This window comes from Ovis canadensis, chromosome 5, assembly GCF_042477335.2.
Source record: "Ovis canadensis isolate MfBH-ARS-UI-01 breed Bighorn chromosome 5, ARS-UI_OviCan_v2, whole genome shotgun sequence".
NCBI lineage: Eukaryota > Metazoa > Chordata > Mammalia > Artiodactyla > Bovidae > Ovis > Ovis canadensis.
The window spans coordinates 107,072,254-107,081,128 of NC_091249.1; the positions used below are offsets into that span (position 1 = coordinate 107,072,254).

General features: G+C 39.8%; 1 protein-coding gene across 3 annotated transcripts in view; it reads right to left on the bottom strand.

The window, feature by feature from the left end:
* Nucleotides 1–7,235, bottom strand: part of MCTP1 (multiple C2 and transmembrane domain containing 1) — a 395,240-nt gene extending 388,005 nt beyond the window's left edge. For all 3 annotated transcript variants that reach the window (XM_069590168.1, XM_069590162.1, XM_069590153.1), the window contains exon 1: nt 7,076–7,235. The gene's annotated coding sequence lies outside the window, so the exon portion shown is untranslated. The remainder of the gene's footprint in view (nt 1–7,075) is intronic.
* Between the last annotated feature and the right edge of the window lie 1,640 nt (nt 7,236–8,875).

The window sequence follows — 8,875 nt, forward strand, 5'->3', positions numbered from 1 at the left end:
GGGTTGGGGTTGCCTGAAACCAATGACCCTATTTGACTTTCCCTATATTTAACCTCAGCGAAGAAATTAATTGATATATCACATCAGTGGAGTGGTGGGGGAGTGGTGACAGTGGATTTGCAATAAAGGGAGGCACAGAGTTCTATGGGTTCCTTGCCCTGAAAACTTGACAAGGTCTCCAAGGCGAAGACGGTCACACTTAAAGAAGGGGAACCTCAGACACTCTGAATGGGGACTATGAGTGAGAACTAAGCTGATGTAAGGACAGTGAAGACATACACACAGACACATTTAAAAACGTGACATCTTCTGGCAAAACAAAATTAGAAAAGCATATGCCAGTGTTCCATCTGAGCCACACAAGAGTCAATATTTCCACTGTGGATGTTGTGACTTCTTGAGAGAAATTGTTTACAGGAGGGAAAAAAGTAAATTATGTCAACAGCTTCTTGAAGAGGACACTGATGACCATTAGAACTGGTGGACACCAACCAACCTTTTCATTCTTGAGTAGGCTAAAAAGAAATTCTCAACTGTTTGTTCAGTTAGGTTCAGTTACACATTTACAAAAGGAATAAACTTCTCACAACCAAGACAGCGTCAGTTGGTACCAACAGAGAAACTTCTAAGAGGAATCAATACAGGCTACATCAGCTTCTGCCCTGCTGAGAGCCTTAGAAGCAGAGAAGGAAAAGGAAGACAGATGCAGAGGGCAGGTGAAGCAAGAAAGGGAAGAGAGAAGGAGAAAAGCAAAGAAGAGCTGGTTCAAAACTTACTTGAGAAAATGTGCCTGCTTTAAAAGAGTTTCCATAAATGGAAGAAGCTCTCATTCTTGCAGCATGCTAAAGCACAGAAGCTTTTAGCATCTTTGGAAGCTACATGAAATAAATGGGAGCAGAACTTTGGGAACAAAAGCGAAACACCATGCAAGGCCTGAAATATCTTTTCTTACAAAGGGTGGAATTTTAATTGTTAAGTCTTTTCGTAAATATTGAATAGGGCAGAGAATGAATCAGTTGAATTTTCAAGATAGCTTTCAACCCATCAATGAATATCACATTAAAAATATATGTTTATACAATATTGTTCTAAATGGCTCTACCGGGAGCCCCTGCTACACAGCTGAGTGATTCCATCATGATTTTGCTTTTTCATAGTGTTTAGATGCAATGTGCATTATAATTGTTCAAACATACCTATGTAGTAGGAATGAGGGTTTATTATTTTTGATAATTTATAAGGGTAATCAATGTTTATTTTTACATATTGGGACATTTCTGAAAAATATAAAGACTGCCTATAATGCCAACTCTTACAAGTAACTAATGTTAACACATTATGTCCTTAAATATTTATTGAGTACCTCCTTTGTGCCAGTCCTGTACTAGTGAGAAGAGATAGAAAATAGACCTTTAAGAGAAGAAATCATATTGAATACTAAAAATATGAAGAAAGTAAAATAGGCTAATGTGATAGTGAGTGACTGAGAAGAGAGGGAAGAGCTTGAGTTGGCAGAGAAGGATCAGTCACTTCAACAAGGTAAGCCTTGAGCAGAAAGCTAATCAGTGAGAAGGAAGCGGATATGTCAAGATCTAGGAGAAGACTGTCTGCAGAACACAGATCAGCAAAAACAAAAGCCTGTTTCTGCCTATTTTTACACATGAGGTGTGGAAAGCAGGCCCAGGTATATCAGGGGTGTTGGAATTAACCAGACTGGGAATTTAAAACAACTATGACTGATTTGCTTTGGGATCTAATGGGGGAAGTAGACAACATGCAACAGATGGGTAATGTACGCAGAGAGATAGAAATTCTAAACAAAAAGAATCAAAAAGAAATGCCAGAGATCAAAAACAGAGTGACAGAAATGAAAGCCTTTGATGTGCTCATTAGTGGACTGGACATGGTGAAGAAATCCTTTCTGAGCTTAAGGCTATGTCAGTAGAAGCTTCCAAAACTGAAAAGGAAAGAGGAAAAAAATTGAAAACAAGCAGAACAGAATATCCAAGAACTGCGGGACAATTGCAAAGTGTACCTACTTATAGTGTAATTGGAATACCAAAAGGAGAAGAGAAAAAGGAACAGAAGAAATAATGGAAGCAACCATGACTAAGAATTTCCCCAAATTAATGTCAGACACCAAACCACAGATCCAGGGAGCCAACAAGACGGATGAAAAAAAAAAATACAGAAGGTATGACAGAAATTCTTTAAAAGAATAATAAACAAAATGTCTATATCTGATATATTTGTTTTAAAAAGTTTTATATCCTGAAGCAAAATCCACTTATTTCAAAATTGATAGTCTCTTTTCCTGTCAAGATGTAAAATTGCATAAACAAGGGAAAAAAGCATCTTATTTCTTTTTGGCTCAATCAGGGAAAGACATACAAATACTGGAGTGGGTTGCCAGTTCCTTCTCCAGTTCATGAAAGTGAAAAGTGAAAGTGAAGTTGCTCAGTTGTGTCCGACTCCTAGCGACCCCATGGACTGCAGCCTACCAGGCTCCTCCATCCATGGGATTTTTCCAGGCAAGAGTACTGGAGTGGGGTGCCATAGCCTTCTCCAAAAACATACAAAGTCCACTCTTAATCAAAGTAACAATCTTCCTATATTTATGTTTTGTGGTCAATACAAGAAACATAATGGGGATTCTGAACCAAAACCAGTGGTATGAGTGATTCACTTGCCCCTATCAAGAATGAAGTCCATTGATCAGGTTGATGGTGACCATGGGTGGCAGGCAGCGAGTGTGCCTGAGGCAGGGCACAGAGGAGGCAGAAGTACCCGTGGCAGTGAGATTCAATCAGATTGAAGCTTCAGCAGGTGAGCCCACTCTCTGGGAAATGCCTTCTGCTGTAGGGGCATCAAAGGAGAGGATGAAAGTGGAGAACCTGCGTTACACCTGAGCAGGCTAAAGAGTTGGTTAAACTAAGGAAACCCCATCAAAGACTAGGTACATGCTTCAGTGGTTCCTAACTTCAGGTGACTGGTAAATTTTTAACAATTTAACAACTTTAAATTGGATTTGAACATTAAAAAAATTAATTTTTAGGTAAGAATATAAATAAAGCAATATTTTTCAGTTATAACTATATATTCCATCACAGTTAGTGAAAGCTTATTAGTATTCAAGTAATAATTGACAGGAAATTCTTTAAAGGCCAATTAATCTTTTCCAATAAATTCAAAAACATTCATAATAAGAAATGAGGATAGCATACTGACATGCTATTCAGCATAATGAACATCTCAGTATAATGAAAACAGGCTCCTGTGAATATTCACTGAAATTCTATTTTGCTAAAGCAAAACCTTACTTTCCAATCATTTTAATTAGCACAGTTTCTCCAGGCATTCAGGAAATGACAACACAAGTCAAAGTCAGCAGGAAGTGCTGTCTCAGGAGTAAGAGGGTCCCAGACAACGGGCAAGTCCATCTTGCATTTGTAAACCAAGAGGAGAAAGAGGAAGGTATGCTGTTAGGGTTCAGAGTTTTGGGTATCACTCTACTTCTCCTGGTGGCTGCCTACAATGCGGGAGACCCAGGTTCAATCCCTGGGTTGGGAAAATTCTCTGGAGAAGGAAATGGCAACCCACTCCAGTACTCCTGCCTGTAAAATCCCATGGACAGAGGAGTGTGGTAGGTTACAGACCATGAGGTCACAAAGACTCAGACACAACTGAGCGACTTCACTTTTCTACTTCTCCTGACCACATGGACATAGACATACTCAGTGTGAACACACTGTGTTAAATAAAGAATGGACTTTCTCATGGAACTTGGGGTTATTATTCAGTTCAGTTCATTTCAGTTCAGTCACTCAGTCGTGTCCAACTCTTTGCAACCCCATGAATCGCAGCATGCCAGGCCTCTCTATCTATCACCAGTTCCCGGAGTTCACTCAAACTCACGTCCATCGAGTCCATGATGCCATCCAGCCATCTCATCCAGGACTCATTTGTCTTGTCTTGGATGCTTCCACTGCCAGGATGGAGGCCTGGGAGCGCTGCTGAGGGCAAGTCTAGGCACTGTGTCTTAAGAGAGCTATCACCAGGAATGGCAGGAATGAATGTTAGGCTAAACAGAACTTGGCCAAAGAGGTCCATTCTAGCATGATTCATCTTTAAGAGGAAAATAATTCTGTCTCAATGGACATAATATCCAGGGAAAAAGTGATGCTTAAGCTTTTAATATTCTCACACTGAGGAGAGGGAATATATTTCTTTCCCTACCATATCCTACAAGATGAGAGGTCTAAAACTCCATGCAAAGGCTAAAATCTTCTAATGAGTCCCTAAAATAACCAGGTCTACCAGGAGCATATAGCTCATTGAAAGGAGGGTAACCTAGTAAAATTTAGAGTGCATTTTGCATTTGTAGCCTGTTGTCAACTGCTACCATTCTTTTTTTTTTTTGAAACATTTCCCTGACATGGTGATCATCGGCAGGCATCTTTCTGAGGAGCCATCACTCCCCATTCTAAGGACATATGATCTGGGTGGAGCAGACTACAGCGGGGCTGTCCTTGAGCTAGGCCTGGCCAGAATACACTGTCCCCCTGGGCAAAGCGACGGTTTCAGGGAGAAGTGGCCATCTAAGCCAGACCACTGAGACCCAGAGGGGCAGACCTGGGACTTGTGCTGAAGCTCTCTACAGAGATGCTTTCTCCCAGCTGTGAGAGTGATGTGAGTCTGAAACTGCTGGAGGTCCCTTTTGCCTCCGCACTCAGGGAACCTGCCAATGTAGAGAACGGCAGAGTCCAGGGCAGACAGAGGGAGAAGAACAGCATTCTCACAACGCTTGGGAAGATCTCGGATCCCATCAATTCTGGAGTCCTGAACATCTCAGATACTTGAGCCAATAAATCCCTATTTGGTTCATGCTGACTTTTTCAATCGCTCGAAAACCAGAGAATCCTGACATACTTGCCTGCATTTCTATTCACTCCCAACACTGATTGAGGATCTTCTGAGGGCCAGGCCCCTGTTCTAGGTGCTAGCGCTACAAAAATGAATTAAGCATAGTTGCTAATTTCATGGGAATTCTGTGTTTGGCAGTAAACCCCAGATTTAAAGGTTCTACATAGGTTGTTGCTGCTGTTCAGTCACTAAGTTGTGTCCGACTTTTTGTGACCCCATGGCCTGTAGCCCTCCAGGCTCTGCTTTGTCCATTGGATTTCCCAGGTGACAATACTGGAGTGGGTTGCCATTTCCCTCTCCAGGAGATCTTCCTGGATCAGGGATCAAACATGTGTCTCCTATGTTGGCAAGCAGATTCTTTACTACTGAGCCACCAGGGAAGCCCCCACATAGGTTAGCAGGTCATATGCTATTTTGAAAGCACAGACCATAGATATTTGTACTGACCCTAACTCACTGGAGACAGTTATTTTGAAGGGCAAAGAATGGGAATAATACCCAACTGACAAGCATGCTTTAAAAAACATAAAATTGGCAGTACATTTTTACAGACTAATAAAGAATAAAATTATACTTGAGAAGCACTCTATGAGAAGCAGAATATCATTTAAAAACAGTATTCTAGAACACAATAGTAAATGCTTTATTCAAAGCTTATTGTACCAAATATAATAATGTAGAAAAAACTTATGCTAAATTTAGTTGAGTGTTAACTATGATGGAGATGGAACAAATGAACTCAGAGGGCATGAAACGGGCACAGAATAACCTAGGAGTTCATTTACAGAGCTTTGTATTTAAAGCAGTTTACTTTGATACCATTAATCAATACTCATTTTCAATCTAAAAATACACGAAGAAAGAGATTATCTTTCCAAGTTAACATTTACTCAGTTCATTCTATGAATCAGGTACTCTGGAGAACACAGCATTGAAATGCTTCGGGGCATTTGCTTTCAATAAATGAAAATTAGCACTTCCTCATAAGAACATAAAGCTAGATGAAAACTTTGTGTATGTGCTAGTTGCTCAGTCATGTCCAACTCTTTGTGATCCCACAGACTGTATAGCCCACCAGGCTCCTCTGTCCATGGGAAGAATACTGGAGTGGGTTGCCATTTCCCTCTCCGGGGGATCTTCCTGACCCCGGGATTGAATCCGGGTCTCCGGCACTGCAAGCAGATTCTTTACCATCTTGAGCCACCAGGGAATCCCTGATGAGAACTTTAAGCTGGGTCAAAAAAGAGACCTTTCCCAAAGTTCTCATATTGGTATAATTCCTCATTTATAAATAAAAGTAACACTTTATTTAAAAGTTTAAGTAGCTAATAATAAAAAGATGAAACAGAATTAATATATAACCTTTATAGAAATAAATCCGGAAGAATACAAAGGTTGTCAGACACAGCAAACCCTAAGTAAAAGTAAGAAGTAAGTAAGGTGCGAAGTTTGGCTTGGGCTTCCAGGTAGCACTAGTGGTAAAGAACCCACCTGCCCATGCAGGAGAAGTAAAAGATGAGTTTGATCCCTGGGTTGGGAAGGTGTCCTGGAGGAGGGCATGACAACCCACTCCAGGATTCTTGCCTGGATAATCCCCATGGACAGAGGAGCCTGGCGGACTACAGTCTACGGGGTCGCAAAGAGTTGGACATGACTGAAACGACAGCACACACGCATGAAGTTTGGTTCTAGCCCTCACTTTTCCTAGCTCTTTGTTATTCCATTATTCACGTGTCACATGCCCCTCATCTCCATAAATCTAGGAAGTTCTCTAAATTCTAAACGTTTTTCTCTTCTCTTGTCCAAGTACTGATCATTCACAGTTCTTAATTAGGTAAGAATGATATGCTGATATATAGCTTGAAAAACAATTTTCTTCAGGAGGGACAGGGCTAGGAACACATCAATGTTCAGTCTATTTAGTTTCACTGTTCAGAGGCCATAGGACTTGGTTATATCAAAAGGGAATTTGGGGATCACTTTTCAATAGATGGTCAAGTCAAGGTAAAGGCATCAGCCACACCAATCTGGGTGTGCACTATAGTTAAGAAAGACAAGACTTCTGTGCTCTGCATTCCTCTATTTCCATACATCAGGGTTTATCTTTGTTTCTTTTATCTCCTAGTAATGATTTCTTTTAAAAGAGCCTTACCTGAGCTGTCCTGAAGGAATGGGATTTTACCACACTTCCTTAAAGTGCTCTTCATTCCAGGCACAGTTAAGGGAGCAGCCAGCCTGACTCTGAAGCCCACAAAGAGAACCAGATAGAAACTAAAAACCTTTGCTAAAAAGTCAGAGCATCTACCTCTGCCAAGTCCCAGGCCTTGACACAGCTTATTAACTGCCCTAGAGCAACCTCACAAAAGAATTCACGGCAAGGTGTTAATAGTTAATAACAAGCTTAATGTGTTATGGCTCAAACACAAGCCAGCAATATATTTTAAAAGTGCAAAGCAAAGGGGATGGAATATTACACTGGAATCTCAAAGATCTGGGCAGCTTACAAAGTTTCTAGGCCATCCAAGCAGCCCTCAAATCAATTTCATAACAGTGATCCCACTTATCGTAAAGAAAAATTGGCCTTGCTAACAAATGGTACATCACTCACACCAAGATACCTTTTCCTTTTGTAGCATCTTATCCTGTTTCTTACGTATCATAATATCCACCAATACATGTAATAAGGCTCCTCATGCCAGGAGGATGCTAATAAACATTTGTCAGTGTGTCTGACACGGGTTAAACGAAATCCAGAAGAATCAACACAGTCTTGAAAGGAGGAAAATCCAAGGAAAATATTAATAGAATCAATAGACAGCTATCTATTGCTCAAGTATCTACTCTATGACAGATGCTATTTTTATTTTGGTAAAAACAATACTATGTCATTTTAAAAAAATCACAAAAGAAAAGTGCTGTTAAACAGAGGTAAAAAGTATTTTCACTGAAAAACTAGTTGATACCTGGCACATGAAGGTTACCTAATAGGGGCAACTTCAGTATATACATATACACCATTAGTCTGAACTAGTCAACAAGAAGTCTGAGGTCAATGACATTTTCTTTAGAAAGCACAGCTGCTCTCATAGACTATCCAGAATTCAGGGATGTTCATGTTCAACACAATTGATCTTGACCACTTAGGTTTTCCCCTAAGACCAAAAAACCTCTACATTTTCCAATATAGGAGGATGTACTCTTTAAGCAAAAGAAAGACAGAATATCAATGGAAGAACAAGACAAATGCAAACTAGAGTCGATTCAAAATGCAGAGAGGCACAGTGAAACTCTAAAAGCCCCCAAAACTGGCAGACAACTATAAAATCATCATTAAATTTCTTTAGATTTTAAATATTTTTTTCTCTGAATATAAATCCTCGAAAGATGGCTAATTTTTTGCTCACCAACGAAGTGCTTGATATGCTAACAATATTCTCTTTACTGTTAACTTTTCAGGCTATTTCTTATTTAATGAACTCTTTAGAATGTGAATTCTGTTCCTTTAAACTCCAGTCTTCTAACTCTAGATTGCTGAAAAAAAAAATGTAGTGCCAGGAAGAGTCAGAGCTGGATCGACAGGTCCAAGTCTAATTTTACAGATGAAAATCGTGAAGACTTGCCTAGGGTCACATGGAGGCAGAAAATAAGATCAGAACACAAACATACTGATTTTAGTAAGGGAGCTATTTCTCATACACTCACCTCAAGTCTCTGAGTCCAACAGTTTCTAGTCATGACATTCTAGGGGAGGTTAGTATCTCCATCAGAAGAAAATTTCCTTACAGCCATGCTTCTCCATCTCAAACGTTTGCAGACAAGCAAAACAAGTCAAAAGTACTTTTGCATAAATTCCCATTTCCTTTTACAAGGGATATGCAAAATTAAAAAAAGAAAAACAGTAAATAGGTTTACTTGATTCATAGAATCATATAATAAAACAGTTATAGACTGC